The 16,209-nt window shown below is 52.1% G+C and overlaps 1 protein-coding gene across 1 annotated transcript in view; it reads left to right on the top strand.

Annotated features, from left to right (window-relative positions):
• Nucleotides 1–16,209, top strand: part of ZFAND3 (zinc finger AN1-type containing 3) — a 684,884-nt gene that overhangs the window by 124,696 nt on the left and 543,979 nt on the right. The gene's annotated exons all lie outside the window — the stretch shown is intronic.

Below are 16,209 nucleotides of genomic sequence, written 5' to 3'. Positions count from 1 at the left end.
GTCAAATGCTGCACTGAGATCGAGCAATATCAGTGCAGCAGTTTCCCTCGATCCAAATGTAGGCATAGATTTTCTGTCACACCTAAAAGAGTGGTCTCTGTAGACTTTAGCACAGTATTCTAAGAGTCTATGCCTATTGCCTTTAACACATCCTTTTCACTATAAGTAACTCTGGCCTCCTGGCTTTGTCATAACCTTTCATTATAAACCGATTATACCCATGGGAATTGCACATAACATTTCCAGTTTACTCATTTCAGCCTATCATTGGCTTGACAGCATGATCAACAGAGGCCTATTTAAATGCACTTAAATGGGCAACCATCATATACACAGTAATACAATTACAAATATGTAGAAAAATACAATGGAAGAACAATATACAACTCCTCTCAGTAAGGCTTAACAAGAATGATCATAGTGGAAGCCCCCAGGGTTTGTCAGAGTGGATTGCCAGCACCAAAACCCTTGCCTACTACAGTAATATGTGAGTGTAGAAATAACCAAGTACCGGCCAACGGCGTGTAAGGCAATGTGCTGACAACTTACTTCACAGTAAATAAGCTAGTCCTCTTGCATTTATCCCTTTTTCCAAAGCATCAATCGGGCGTATAGCTTGCAACCACAACCAACTCACGACTCTTGTTTTGAGCATAATCTTTCCCATAAGGCAGCCATCAGGCATACGGTCAAAAAATGACAAAGGTATACAAAGTTACCGCTGTCTAAGCAAAATACTCTTGCTCCAAAGAGGGCCTATTAAGGATTCTCACAGAGCAAAATACTCTACCTTCACTATTTGTCGCTGGGGGTAACCAACCTCAAAACCATTATTTTCTGCAGTAATTTATGAGATTCTGTGTTGACCTTCGACAGGCATTCACACTGCGTAATAGCAATCCACCCTTAAATGGATTGATGTTCACATATGCTTTTCACAAGAAATACATCAGGCCTACTTCCTTTAGTGTCACGTCCTAATAAATAGATCAGGCCTGGCGCTGTGATCATTAGTTTGCCACCATAGCTCAGCTCTGGTGGATTGAGGATGTGCTTTGCCACAAACCCGAAAGTACAATGCAAGCAGTCTTCACTGGAAGCCTGCAATGTTGTGCCAATCAAATCCTGTACTCTGATCAAATGTAGGTGGAACTCTCTCAGTAGTACCTTGAATGGTTTTTTTTTGTTGATCCCATAAAGTCATCCTAAAGCACAAAAAATAGTTCCATGATGTCCCATTGGAAGGCTAGACCCTAGAACAGGGGTCTTCAAACTGGGGGGCGGTCCCCCTAGGGGGGTCCGCCAGGCTCTAAGTGATCCCGGGGGAGTGGGGCACCCCAGACTCTGGCCAAAAGTAGCATTATGCTGTTAACAGTGCTTTGTTTTAAGCTGAAAGAAATCGGCAGCAGTAAGCTGCTCTGTAATGGGTTATCACAAACACCTTTTGTCATCTATATCCTGGTTGAGGGAATGTTCCAAGAGAAAGAACTCTGTATTTTCTTCAAAACCTCCCATCCCCATTTCTGTAAATCACGCTGTGAATACTTTTAGATTTTAGTAAGGCATGCCTGACCAGAAAAGTATGTTTAGCAAGCATGTATTTGATTGCATTTTCAAAACTTAATAGCAAAGTTTAAATAAGTCTTGACATATTTAAATATTACAAATTTCATAGAATAATTGTGAAAAATTCTGAGGGGGGCTCGATTTTTATTTATTTTTTCCTCCCCTCTGGGAGGGGTGCATAATTAAAAAGTGTGAAGACCAATGCTATAGAGAGTCAAACGCAAGGATTAAAGCGCTTTGATCCAGGGGAGCCACAAGCATATAATAGGGAGAAAAGTCACCAATAAAAACAAAGAAACTGAGTTTGACAAGAAATGCGCCTACCCAAGAGCACGAATTGAGACTGTGGAGTAGTGTATTCTATGCTCTCTGCACATACCGTTGGAACGGTCTGTATCGGGACCGCAAGAAGAATGGTGTAGTGGCTGTAATAGTAGTGTCAAGGTCCTGCCATGGATCCTAGAGATCAGGCCACACTGGGCTGATCCTCGCATCAGATTTGACTCTGGGAGATCCTGGTTCCACAGTGCATTAATAGGGAGTGAATCACAGGGAAGCGTGGTGCTGTGGCCTGACATTACCCTGTGGTACGCTGCTTCCTTTCCCCTGGTGATTCCCAGGGCGTTCACGAAGATTACCCGCAGTACAAGGAAGGACACATCTGTCTAATTTGCTGCCAGTGGTTTTTCCAGTTCCGTCAAATGAGTGCATCCAGCACAGAGTGAAGAAGGCTGAAGTGTGAGTGAGAAGCCAGCAAGCTGCTCCTGCCTGTCTGTTGGTAGCACCCTGAGATCCACTCTCACAAATGTGCGGGCCCCGATTCTGGGAGGGCCCACTGGGATAGTGCAGCCGATGGGTCTGATACCTCGAGTGACTGAAATGACAGCGCACCCCTAGAGTCCTGAGCCTCCTCCAACCAGCAATGCAACTCCCTCGCAACACGATGCGGAGTAGTATAATGGGGAAATGTATAGGTGCTTGCTTTGGGCACACAAATGTATTCCTGTTTCTGGAGCATATGTCCACTTAGAATTGCTTTGTGCTATTTTTAAATCACCCCCCACTGCCGCATCTTACCTCTAGAGTCCCCTGAAACCTCAGGAAGCCGATTTTCGGGCTCCTGTTGATTTTCGCCCTCACTCCCTCTTGGCGCAGACTTCGGGCGCCATCTTGGGAGAGGACAAGGACAGCGCTCTAGTGTCTGGGCAATTTGGGCCTAGACACTATAAAAGAGCATACCACACAAGGACTCCTGAGGCGGAAGCCGGGAGTTTAAGGCTCTCATCTTTAAATTTATAACTGCATTTGTTTATTTAGTGCAGATATTTACAAAACCACTTAGAATTGCTTTGTGCTATTTTTAAGTCACCCCCCCACTGCTGCATTTTGCCGCATCCTACCTCTAGAGTCCCCTGAAACCTCAGGAAGCCGATTTTAGGGCTCCTGTTGATTTCCGCCCTCACTCCCTCCAGGCGCAGACTTCGGGCGCCATCTTGGGAGAGGACAAGGACAGCGCTCTAGTGTCTGAGCGATTTGAGCCTAGACACTATAAAATGAACACCCCTTCCCGTACGCGCAGCTGGCGCGCCAGAGGCAAGCCAGTCTGTGCCCGTCCGTGGCCGAATGGGGACAGGGGCACAAATCCCTGCCCGATTTCCTCCAGACTCCCCAAGAATGATCACATATTCTAAAGAGCAGCTAGAAAGCCTCTGCCCACCTATTAGGAAAACATGTAAACACTCATGGAAGGCTAAAACGATGCCCTTAAGCTGCAGGACCTGCCCCCAATATCTTGACAAGCATTGGAAATGCAATAGGTCTCGCATTAGAAAAGTTGGAGCTATTGGTTTTGTAAATGACAAATTTTGTATTTATTTGTTGGTTTTTAAAATAGCTAAATTGATAGCTTTGTTATTTACAACGCCAATTGTTTTAACTTTTGCGAATGTGACACCTATAGCATTTGGAATGCAACAGGTTTTGTATTTACGTTACTTAGATGGCAGCTCTGGTCGTTAGGCCACATCTCTAGAGAGCAGGAGAGTGCAGCAGAGGAGAGACGCACAGCAATGCAATAGGTCTTGCATTAGGAAATTTTTATCTATTGGTATTGTAAAGGACATATTTTTTATTTATGTGCTTGTTTTGAAAGAAGCGAAATTAATAGATTTGTTATTCAGAATGCCAATAGTTTTATGTTTCGCAAATGTGACACCTATTGTAACACAAAATGTGTTGTAGCACTGAGTGGTGTGAGGGTGAGTGTTGTGAGGGTGAGGGGGTGAGTGAGGGGGTGTGAGGGTGAGGGAGGGGGTGTGAGGGTGAGGGTGTGTGACGGTGAGGGGGTGAGTGAGGGTGAGGGGGTGAGTGAGGGTGAGTGAGGGGTTGAGGGTGAGTGAGGGTGAGGGGTTGAGGGTGAGTGAGGGTGAGGGGTTGAGGGTGAGTGAGGTTGAGGGTGAGTGAGGATGAGTGAGGATGAGTGAGGGTGAGTGAGGGGTTGAGGGTGAGGGGTTGAGGGGTTGAGGGTGAGGGGTTGAGGGTGAGTGAGGGTGAGGGGTTGAGGGTGAGTGAGGGTGAGTGAGGGTGAGGGGGGTTGAGGGTGAGTGAGGGTGAGGTTGAGGGTGAGTGAGGGTGAGTGAGGGTGAGGGTGAGTGTGAGTGAGGGAGGGTGAGGGAGGGTGAGGGAGGGTGAGGGAGGGTGAGTGAGGGTGAGGGGTTGAGGGTGAGTGAGGGTGAGTGAGGGTGAGGGGTTGAGGGTGAGTGAGGGTGAGTGAGGGTGAGGGGTTGAGGGTGAGTGAGGGTGAGTGAGGGTGAGGGGTTGAGGGTGAGTGAGGGTGAGGGGTTGGGGTTGAGGGTGAGTGAGGGTGAGGGGTTGAGGGTGAGGGGTTGAGGGTGAGGGGTTGAGGGTGAGGGGTTGAGGGTGAGGGGTTGAGGGTGAGGTGTTAAGGTTGAGGGTGAGTGAGAGGGTGAGGGGTTGAGGGTGAGGGGTTGAGGGTGAGGGGTTGAGGGTGAGGGGTTGAGGGTGAGGGGTTGAGGGTGAGGGGTTGAGGGTGAGTGAGGGTGGGTGAGGGGTTGAGGGTGAGTGAGGGTGGGTGAGGGGTTGAGGGTGAGGGTGAGTGAGGGTGAGGATGAGTGAGGGTGAGGGTGAGTGAGGGAGGGTGAGGGTGAGTGAGGGTGAGGGGTTGAGGGTGAGTGAGGATGAGTGAGGGTGAGTGAGGGGTTGAGGGTGAGGGGTTGAGGGTGAGTGAGGGGTTGAGGGTGAGTGAGGGTGAGTGAGGGTGAGGGGTTGAGGGCGAGTCTGAGGGTGAGGGGTTGAGGGTGAGGGCGGGTGAGTGCTGGTGAGGGTGAGGGTGAGGGTGAGTGCGGGTGAGGGTGAGGGTGAGGGAGGGTGAGGGTGAGTGAGGGTGAGGGTGAGGGAGGGTGAGTGAGGGTGAGGGAGGGTGAGTGAGTGAGGGGTTGAGGGTGAGGGGTTTAGGGTGAGTGAGGGGTTGAGGGTGAGTGAGGGTGAGGGTGAGGGGTTGAGGGTGAGTGAGGGTGAGGGGTTGAGGGTGAGTGAGGGTGAGGGGTTGAGGGTGAGTGAGGGTGAGGGGTTGAGGGTGAGGGTGAGTGAGGGTGAGGGGTTGAGGGTGAGTGAGGATGAGGGGTTGAGGGTGAGTGAGGGTGAGGGGTTGAGGGTGAGTGAGGGTGGGTGAGGGGTTGAGGGTGAGGGGTTGAGGGTGAGTGAGGGTGGGTGAGGGGTTGAGGGTGAGTGAGGGTGGGTGAGGGGTTGAGGGTGAGTGAGGGTGAGGGGTTGAGGGTGAGGGTGAGTGAGGGTGAGTGAGGGTGAGTGAGGGTGAGTGAGGGTGAGGTTGAGGGTGAGGTTGAGGGTGAGTGAGGGTGAGTGAGGGTGAGGGGTTGAGGGTGAGTGAGGGTGAGGGGTTGAGGGTGAGTGAGGGTGAGTGAGGGTGAGGGGTTGAGGGTGAGTGAGGTTGAGGGTGAGTGAGGGTGAGGGGTTGAGGGTGAGTGAGGGTGAGGGGTTGAGGGTGAGTGAGAGGGTGAGGGGTTGAGGGTGAGTGAGAGGGTGAGGGGTTGAGGGTGAGGGGTTGAGGGTGAGGGATTGAGGGTGAGGGGTTGAGGGTGAGGGGGTGAGGGTGAGGGGTTGAGGGTGAGGGGGTGAGGGGTTGAGGGTGAGGGATTGAGGGTGAGGGATTGAGGGTGAGGGATTGAGGGTTGAGGGGGTGAGGGGTTGAGGGTGAGTGATGGTGAGGGTGAGGGATTGAGGGTGAGGGGTTGAGGGTGAGGTTGAGGGTGAGGGGTTGAGGGTGAGGGGTTGAGGGTGAGGGGTTGAGGGTGAGGGGTTGAGGGTGAGGGGTTGAGGGTGAGTGAGGGTGAGGGGTTGAGGGTGAGTGAGGATGAGTGAGGGTGAGTGAGGGGTTGAGGGTGAGGGGTTGAGGGTGAGTGAGGGGTTGAGGGTGAGTGAGGGTGAGTGAGGGTGAGGGGTTGAGGGCGAGTCTGAGGGTGAGGGGTTGAGGGTGAGGGCGGGTGAGGGCGGGTGAGTGCGGGTGAGGGTGAGGGTGAGTGCGGGTGAGGGTGAGGGAGGGTGAGGGCGGGTGAGTGAGGGTGAGGGTGAGTGCGGGTGAGGGTGAGGGTGAGGGAGGGTGAGGGTGAGTGAGGGTGAGGGAGGGTGAGGGAGGGTGAGGGTGAGTGAGGGTGAGGGAGGGTGAGTGAGGGTGAGGGAGGGTGAGTGAGTGAGGGGTTGAGGGTGAGGGGTTTAGGGTGAGTGAGGGTGAGGGGTTGAGGGCGAGTCTGAGGGTGAGGGGTTGAGGGTGAGGGCGGGTGAGGGCGGGTGAGTGCGGGTGAGGGTGAGTGCGGGTGAGGGAGGGTGAGGGAGGGTGAGGGAGGGTGAGTGAGGGTGAGGGAGGGTGAGTGAGTGAGGGGTTGAGGGTGAGGGGTTTAGGGTGAGTGAGGGTGAGGGGTTGAGGGTGAGGGTGAGGGTGAGTGAGGGTGAGGGGTTGAGGGTGAGTGAGGGTGAGGGGTTGAGGGTGAGTGAGGGTGAGGGGTTGAGGGTGAGTGAGGGTGAGTGAGGGTGAGTGAGGGTGAGGGGTTGAGGGTGAGTGAGGATGAGTGAGGGTGAGTGAGGGTGAGGGTGAGAGGGTGGGTGAGGGGTTGAGGGTGAGTGAGGGTGAGGGGTTGAGGGTGAGTGAGGGTGAGTGAGGGTGAGGGGTTGAGGGTGAGTGAGGGTGGGTGAGGGGTTGAGGGTGAGTGAGGGTGAGGGTGAGTGAGGGTGAGTGAGGGTGAGGGGTTGAGGGTGAGTGAGGATGAGGGGTTGAGGGTGAGTGAGGATGAGTGAGGGTGAGGGGTTGAGGGTGAGTGAGGGTGAGGGGTTGAGGGTGAGTGAGGGTGAGGGGTTGAGGGTGAGTGAGGGGTTGAGGGTGAGGGGTTTAGGGTGAGTGAGGGTGAGGGGTTGAGGGTGAGGGGTTGAGGGTGAGGGGTTGAGGGTGAGGGGTTGAGGGTGAGTGAGGGTGAGTAAGGGTGAGTGAGGGTGAGGGGTTGAGGGTGAGTGAGGGTGAGGGGTTGAGGGTGAGTGAGGAAGAGTGAGGGTGAGTGAGGGGTTGAGGGTGAGGGGTTGAGGGTGAGTGAGGAAGAGTGAGGGTGAGTGAGGGGTTGAGGGTGAGGGGTTGAGGGTGAGTGAGGGTGAGGGTGGGTGAGGGGTTGAGGGTGAGTGAGGGTGGTTGAGGGTGAGGGGTTGAGGGTGAGTGAGGGTGAGTGAGGGTGAGGGTGGGTGAGGGTGAGAGTGAGGGTGAGTGAGGGTGAGTGATGGTGAGGGGTTGAGGGTGAGTGAGTGAGGGGTTGAGGGTGAGGGGTTTAGGGTGAGTGAGGGTGAGGGGTTGAGGGTGAGTGAGGATGAGTGAGGGGTTGAGGGTGAGGGGTTGAGGGTGAGTGAGGGTGAGGGGTTGAGGGTGAGTGAGGGTGAGGGGTTGAGGGTGAGGGGTTGAGGGTGAGTGAGGGTGAGTGAGGGTGAGTGAGGGTGAGGGTGAGAGAGGGTGAGAGAGGGTGAGTGAGGGTGAGAGTGAGGGTGAGTGGGTGAGGGGTTGAGGGTGAGTGATGGTGAGGGTGAGGGGTTGAGGGTGAGTGAGGGTGAGGGGTTGAGGGTGAGTGAGGGGTTGAGGGTGAGGGGTTTAGGGTGAGTGAGGGTGAGGGGTTGAGGGTGAGGGGTTGAGGGTGAGGGGTTGAGGGTGAGTGAGGGTGAGTGAGGGTGAGGGGTTGAGGGTGAGGGGTTGAGGGTGAGTGAGGGTGAGTAAGGGTGAGTGAGGGTGAGGGGTTGAGGGTGAGTGAGGATGAGTGAGGATGAGTGAGGATGAGTGAGGGTGAGGGGGTGAGGGGTTGAGGGTGAGTGAGGAAGAGTGAGGGTGAGTGAGGGGTTGAGGGTGAGGGGTTGAGGGTGAGTGAGGATGAGTGAGGGTGAGGGTGGGTGAGGGTGGGTGAGGGTGAGGGGTTGAGGGTGAGTGAGGGTGAGAGAGGGTGAGTGAGGGTGAGAGTGAGGGTGAGTGGGTGAGGGGTTGAGGGTGAGGGTGAGAGTGAGGGTGAGGGGTTGAGGGAGGGTGAGGGTTTGAGGGTGAGTGAGGATGAGTGAGAGTGAGGGTGAGTGAGGGTTTGAGGGTGAGGGGTTGAGGGTGAGGGTGAGTGAGGGTGAGGGGTTGAGGGTGAGTGAGGGTGAGGGTGAGGGGTTGAGGGTGAGTGAGGATGAGTGAGGATGAGTGAGGATGAGTGAGGGTGAGGGGTTGAGGGTGAGTGAGGAAGAGTGAGGGTGAGTGAGGGGTTGAGGGTGAGGGGTTGAGGGTGAGTGAGGATGAGTGAGGGTGAGGGTGGGTGAGGGTGGGTGAGGGTGAGGGGTTGAGGGTGAGTGAGGGTGAGGGTGGGTGAGGGTGAGAGTGAGGGTGAGGGGTTGAGGGAGGGTGAGGGTTTGAGGGTGAGTGAGGATGAGTGAGAGTGAGGGTGAGTGAGGGTTTGAGGGTGAGGGGTTGAGGGTGAGGGTGAGTGAGGGTGAGGGGTTGAGGGTGAGTGAGGGTGAGGGTGAGGGGTTGAGGGTGAGTGAGGATGAGTGAGAGTGAGGGTGAGTGAGGTAGAGTGAGGGTGAGTGAGGGTTTGAGGGTGAGTGAGGGTGAGGGGTTGAGGGTGAGGGTGAGTGAGGGTGAGGGGTTGAGTGAGGGTGAGGGGTTGAGGGTGAGTGAGGGTGAGGGGTTGAGGGTGAGTGAGGATGAGTGAGAGTGAGGGTGAGTGAGGGGTTGAGGGTGAGTGAGGGTGAGGGTTTGAGGGTGAGTGAGGATGAGTGAGGGTGAGTGAGGTAGAGTGAGGGTGAGTGAGGGTTTGAGGGTGAGTGAGGGGTTGAGGGTGAGGGTGAGGGGGTGAGGGTGAGGGTGAAGGTGAGTGAGGGTGAGGGGTTGAGGGTGAGGGGTTGAGGGTGAGTGAGGGTGAGGGAGAGTGAGGGTGAGGGATTGAGGGTGGGTGAGGGTGAGGGTGGGTGAGGGGGTGAGGGTGAGGGTGAGTGAGGGGTTGAGGGTGAGGGTGAGGGGTTGAGGGTGAGGGTGAGTGAGGGTGAGGGGTTGAGGGTGAGTGAGGGTGAGGGTGAGGGGTTGAGGGTGAGTGAGGGTGAGGGGGTGAGGGTGAGGGGTTGAGGGTGAGTGAGGGTGAGGGTTTGAGGGTGAGTGAGGGTGAGTGAGGATGAGTGAGAGTGAGGTAGAGTGAGGGTGAGTGAGGGTGAGTGAGGGTTTGAGGGTGAGTGAGGGTGAGGGGTTGAGGGTGGGTGAGGGTGAGTGAGGGTGAGGGGTTGAGGGTGAGTGAGGGTGAGGGGTTGAGGGTGGGTGAGGGTGAGGGTGAGTGAGGGTGAGGGGTTGAGGGTGAGGGTGAGTGAGGGTGAGGGGTTGAGGGTGAGGGTGAGTGAGGGTGAGGGGTTGAGGGTGAGTGAGGGGTTGAGGGTGAGTGAGGGTGAGGGGTTGAGGGTGAGTGAGGATGAGTGAGAGTGAGGGTGAGTGAGGGGTTGAGGGTGAGGGGTTGAGGGTGAGTGAGGGTGAGGGGTTGAGGGTGAGTGAGGGGTTGAAGGTGAGGGGTTGAGGGTGAGTGAGGGGTTGAGGGTGAGTGAGGGGTTGAGGGTGAGGGGTTGAGGGTGAGTGAGGGTGAGAGGTTGAGGGTGAGTGAGGGGTTGAGGGTGAGTGAGGGGTTGAGGGTGAGTGAGGGTGAGTGAGGGTGGGTGAGGGTGGGTGAGGGTGAGTGAGGGTGAGGGTGGGTGAGGGTGGGTGAGGGTGAGTGAGGGTGAGGGAGGGTGAGTGAGTGAGGGTGAGGGGTTGAGGGTGGGTGAGGGTGAGGGGTTGAGGGTGGGTGAGGGTGAGGGTGAGGGGTTGAGGGTGGGTGAGGGTGAGTGAGTGTGAGGGGTTGAGGGTGAGGGGTTGAGGGTGAGTGAGGGTGAGGGGTTGAGGGTGAGTGAGGGTGAGGGGTTGAGGGTGAGTGAGGGTTTGAGGGTGAGTGAGGGTGAGGGGTTGAGGGTGAGTGAGGGTGAGGGTGAGTGAGGGTGAGGGTGAGTGAGGGTGAAGGTGGGTGAGTGAGGGTGAGGGTGAGTGAGGGTGAGGGGTTGAGGGTGAGGGGTTGAGGGTGAGTGAGGGAGGGTGAGGGTGAGGGTGAGGGGTTGAGGGTGGGTGAGGGTGAGGGTGGGTGAGGGGGGTGAGGGTGAGGGTGAGGGGGGGTGAGGGTGAGGGTGAGTGAGGGTGAGGGGTTGAGGGTGAGGGTGAGTGAGGGTGAGGGGTTGAGGGTGTGTGAGGGTGAGGGGTTGAGGGTGAGTGAGGGTGAGGAGTTGAGGGTGAGTGAGGGTGAGGGGGTGAGTGAGGGTGAGGGGTTGAGGGTGAGGGGTTGAGGGTGAGGGGTTGAGGGTGAGGGGTTGAGGGTGAGTGAGGGTGAGGGGTTGAGGGTGAGTGAGGGTGAGGGGTTGAGGGTGAGTGAGGGTGATGGTGAGTGAGGGTGAGTGAGGGTGAGGGGTTGAGGGTAAGTGAGGGTGAGGGTGAGGGGTTGAGGGTGGGTGAGGGGTTGAGGGTGAGTGAGGGTGAGGGGTTGAGGGTGGGTGAGGGTGAGGGGTTGAGGGTGAGGGGTTGAGGGTGAGTGAGGGTGAGGGCATGCATGGCTCCCTCGGAAGCGCTCCAAAAGAACCTCGCGTCACAGAAAACCATAGAAACTTCCACATACCTCGACAGCAAAAATAATTCACGGAGACAGGCCGGGGGCGAGTCCAGGAAACAAGTTGTGAGACCGAAAAGATGACCGTTTTCAGAGAAATAGAGGGCGTGCCTTCAAAGGGAAGGTTGTGGATTCACAAACACGGCTCACAGGTTGTGGGGGAAAGAGACGGATCTCAAGGGGCGTGGCCCACTTGGCATTGGAGGAGAAATTGCTCAGAAACAAGTTGTGAGACCGAAAAGATGACCGTTTTCTGAGAAATAGAGGGCGTGCCTTCAAAGGGAAGGTTGTGGATTCACAAACACGGCTCACAGGTTGTGGGGGAAAGAGACGGAATTCAAGGGGCGTGGCCCACTTGGCATTAGAAAGGAGAAATTGCTCAGTGTTCAGTAAAGATAAGTACATTGCATCAGGGAGCACTGTGTGTTGTTAGGAGGGCATTGCTGTGGGGAGGGGGGAGGAGAAATGCGACGTGGCGGGAAGGGGGCGGAGCGGGGGAGAGGGTGTTAAGCAGCAGGGTACAGACGGCTGAGGGAACAGACGGCGGGCAGGGGAGGGGGCGGAGCGGGGAGGGGGTGTGAAAGCAGCAGGGGCCTGGAGTGCGGCTGAGGGAACTGATGTGCACGCGCTTTTAAGCTCAATGCGCATTGAGCTTAAAAGTCACGGGCACTGCAAGGAATCGCCACGATTCCTTGCAAGTTGGTTCAAGAGTGGATAAGCCCCCATAGTCTCGCAAGCTCGATGCGCATCGATAGGCGAGACCTAAAAACAACAATGATTACAAACATAAGACGAAATCTTTGACAATGTTTCAGATCAATTGTCGCTCGCTAAGAAAACAATAATTTGAAATATTCTATTTATTAACAGAACAACCAGAAGCTCTTTTTTTAACTGAGACATGGCTAGATGAAGAGTCCACCCCAGATATTTTAGAGGCCCTACCCGACAACTATGGCATACTAAAAATCAACCAAGATAATCAAAGGGGAGGGGGTATTGCCATTATTCATAAACTCCAACTGACATGCAACCTGGAAAAGTTTACGATCAAAGATATCAAAGATGCCTTCTTCGCGATTAAATATAGACCTAATATAACTTTTAATGGCTACCTAATCTATCGCCCGCCAGGAGGGGCCACAAATTTTATAGAAAGTCTGACAGAGGCCATCACCCAATCTGCTCTACGCTACAACAAACTACTTATCCTAGGAGACTTAAACCTCCACCTTGAAGACTAAAATAATAATGATGCCCAAGGATTTCTTCCATCTTTAGAAATGTTTAAACTTAAATTACAATCCCTAAAATCTACCCATAAGGCGGGTCACCTTCTTGACCCGATCTTTGCGAACTGGGAGGGATTGGTGGTCCAACCCCCTCTCCAGGTATTATGGTCAGACCACTTCTTGATTAAATTCACAATCCCAGGAGAACATAAACAAACTCAACAAACCAAGCAGATGACATCTAAGCGCAGACAATGGGGGAAACTTAAACAAACTGATCTAGAACTCGCCCTTAAGGCAGACAGGCCCCCCACTGAAAGAAAATATAGAGGAAGCCTGGACAGACTATGAGAATTGGCTAACAAGAGCACTAGATGCAACTGCACCTTGGACTACTAAAACACCTGTAAGATGTCTTAAATCGGCACAATGGTTTGATATTGTCTTAAAAGTTATCAAATCAAAATGCAAAAAGCTAGAGCACCTCTGGCGCAATAAATATGATGAAACAGCCAAACTTGAATACAAAATCAGTATAAAAAATTATCATAAAGATTAGAACAGCCAAAAGAAACTTCTTTAGTAAAAGAATTGAATCAGCCGATAATTCTACCAAAGAACTTTGTCATTTACAAAGAGCTCACTTCAGCTGATAGGACTATAGCCCCAGATATTCACTCTACGGCAACCTGTGAAGCAATAGCGGATTTCTTCATCCAAAAAGTAGAGAATATCTACAAATCCTTTCCGAAGACAATGGATGACACGACTACTAACCATGCTACTAATGATGAACCAACTGACATCTGTCATCTAAATCAATTCTCTGCCAGATAACACGGAAGTACTGAGAATTATCCGTAGCATACAATCGAGCTCCCCCAAAGACGTGGCTCGCCCCAAGATCTTCAAAAACCAGACTGAGCTACTGGTAAATCACATAAGCCATATGGCTAAATTATCTTTCCAGACGATCTACATACCACAAGACTGGGAAACAACTTAGGTTATTCCTATAAAAAAAGGCCAATCTCAGTATAACCCAACTGGACAACTATCGTTCTATATCGCTCCTACCATTCAGCGCTAAGGTGGTGGAAAAGATAGTAAATGCCCAACTGATAAAACACCTAAAAGAAGGCCACAATTTCCATCCCTCGCAGTCCGGATTCAGAACATACCATTCTACTGAATCAGCTCTTCTTTTTTCCACTGAGCTATTAAGGGGCAAAGTAGATGAGGGGATGACAGCTGCGCTCCTTCTATTAGATCTGAACGCGGCATTTGACACCATCTCCCATCCCATACTACTTTCACGCCTTAACGAAGCTGGAATTGATGGCCTGGCTCACAAATGGATGCGCGCATTCCTGGCTAATAGACAATTCCAAATCAATTGCCCTCCTTTCAAATCGGCAGTTTGAGCACTCCGACATGGGATGCTGCAGGGCTCAATTTTGAGCCCTACACTAGTCAACCTGTACATGGCACCCCTGGCCAAGATAGTTGAGACATATGGGGTCGAGATAGTGTCATACGCGTATGACACCCAGCTAGTGGTGACACTATCTTGACCGCCCGAGGAAGCTTCTCTGCATGCCTCAGCGGCCTAGCAAGATGGATGAATACCAACTGTCTATGCCTTAATGCAAATAAAACTGAGCTTCTTGTGTTGGGGAAGACTCCGTCCATCTGGTCGTCTGCATGGTGGCCATCTGAACTTTGCGCCATACCAAAGCCCTCCGAGCAGGTGAAAACCTAGGGGTCAGATTAGACTCTACTCTGTCCCTCGAACACCACACTAGAGGAATTTCAGGCAAATGCTACGGAATCCTTAAAACTCCACGCAAAACCCTGGACTCCCTCCCGCAACTAATAGGAAAACTCTGATCCATGCTCTAGTTACACCCCATCTCGATTACAGCAACTCACTGTACATGGGTTTAAGCATAAAAGGCCTTCAGCGTCTGCAATGCGTCCAAAACGCAGCTGCCCGACTGGCACTTAACCTATCTAGAAGGTCATCAGGGAAACGTGCCTTAGCCACCCTTCACTGGCTACCCATACGTGAGCGCATTACATTTAAAACAATGTGCATGACTCACCGTATTGGCCAAGGAAAAGTACCAATATACCTCGAAAAACTAATGACCAAGGGCCATATGTATGAACACATTTTCCCATAGACACAGAATGGGTAAAAACATTTGATACATCTGGCCCTAAGTATCAACCCAAACGATTCTTAAGAGTCCAAGGCTGTATGCTCTTTCAAGTGCCCAGAATTTACTGGGCACTTATGGGCGGTAGATCTTTTAAATACTTGGCCACTAAACAATGGAACGCACTAACCACTGAACTCTGAGTGGAGCCATCAGAAAAATACTTCCGCCAAAAACTAAAAACATATTTGTTCCCGAAAGTATGAGCCCCTTCTGCCCCCTTCAAATTTTCTCTTCCATCTTCCCAATATCAGCCCAGTCCATGTTCATAAAGCGCGGGGACACACTGTTTCCTAGTGTAACCAGGCAGTATAAAAAGGCTTTTATTATGTGTCCCTTTCATGGGGCCCCACAAGAACCCCAGGAGTACCTCTGGAGATGTGCCCTGACTGTAGATCTCAGTACTCTGGTGCTCCGAATTTATCTAGGCGTAAGTTCCTTAAAGTGTAAAATTCTCTATCGGGAACTGAGCTGAACAGGTGCATCAGCACAGAACTCTGCTTTCTCTAAAGGACGAGCTCTGATTTACGATGGATGTACTCTTTTCAGTTCTTGAAGTTAGTAAGTTCTACATTTGAAGATAGTAAATGGGTGTGTGGTTCCTGGATGGGGAAACTGCAACACCAACTCTATTCAATTTCCTGGCATTCGTAAGTTTGATTTATGAGAATAAAATGTCACTAATTTTGGTTGTATAACCGAAGATAAGGTTTTAATGCAGGGTTGGCTCCTCCATTGCGGTGGAGGAGTGTCAGTCCACTACTTTCTCGCAGTGCGAGAAGCAGAAACATAAAATGGTAAAACTACCATTCCAAGTGTAAGTCCTTTAGTTGGGGGTGCACTCTTGGGTGCCAGAGATGTGGGGGAAGCGTGGTAGCAGACTGTAAGCTCTACTTGTGTTGGAAGTGTGTGGGCTCTGATGTGCGTGTTAAAATCATTCCAATCACAAACCCTGTAAAGAGGAGAATGCTGGCTCAAATGCCAAAAATAAGTGGAAAGTAGTACTGTTGTGCATTTAAATTACTTTGGTGTAATTTGTATATTTTAGAGAAATGTATATTAGACTTGTTATGGGAAGTTCTGAAAAATACGACACATTGCGGAAGTACACTAATATTTGCGGCAAAATTAGTGCTAGAACAACACAAACCACCAGAACACAAGCTGCCGTCCAGAGCACTTGTTTGATGCACTATTTTTCTAGCGTGGGATGTCCCCTGGTGCCAAAAATAGATGCAAGGAGGCCTTTTGAGCTCAAATATAGCTGTAAATGATGGATTTGCAGTTCATATAATTATGTGTAATTTTCTATAAATTTCGCTTAATTACACAAAAGCAAATTAGACTAATTATGCACACTCCCTTTGTGTCCCAAAGATACTGAACCGCAGCCTGCACTTGGGCCACGGTAGTCCGCTAGAGACAGTTGAAGGCTTTTTATAACTGCATAGCTGGTGTGAACTTGGACATGAAAAAAAATGTCCAAACTGAACCCATAAGAACTTCTTGCCTGGAAGAGCGGTCTTATTAAAAATTAAGCTAGTTTCCATAACTTCCCGGGCTGATTATTAATGGATCACGTGTGCATGAGGCTTGTAGTGCGAGCACTGCTTCAGAAACCAGGGGGTGTCAGCACGGTCCTCTGCATTCTTTGCCCGCCACCCGAAAGGCCGAGCAGGGGTTGTATTACCAATTCTTTCCTAAAGATGGGTGCCTTGGATTTACAGATTTCCTGCCAACTTGTCTGAGGTCTTACTGCAGAAAACCACGAAGGGGCCAATTGCGAGCTAATGGGTGGCGAGCAAGTGCGAGGTGTATGAGCTTTTTCAATTTTGCGTAGTGCCACTTAAGTGGTTGTACTTCCCTGCTTTCCCTCTGTGCCAAGGTTGATGCAAGGTGCTTTGCAGAGTCCAGTGCTGCTGTCGGTACTCCCAGCAGAGCGGGAGTGCAGGGAACTGCGGTCACGTTTGTTCTGAACATTGCCATGTC

This window comes from Lissotriton vulgaris, chromosome 6 (assembly GCF_964263255.1).
Source record: "Lissotriton vulgaris chromosome 6, aLisVul1.2, whole genome shotgun sequence".
In the NCBI taxonomy this organism is placed as follows: domain Eukaryota; kingdom Metazoa; phylum Chordata; class Amphibia; order Caudata; family Salamandridae; genus Lissotriton; species Lissotriton vulgaris.
The sequence above is the reverse complement of the archived record's forward strand: the minus strand, read 5'-3'. Positions and strand labels throughout refer to the sequence as shown.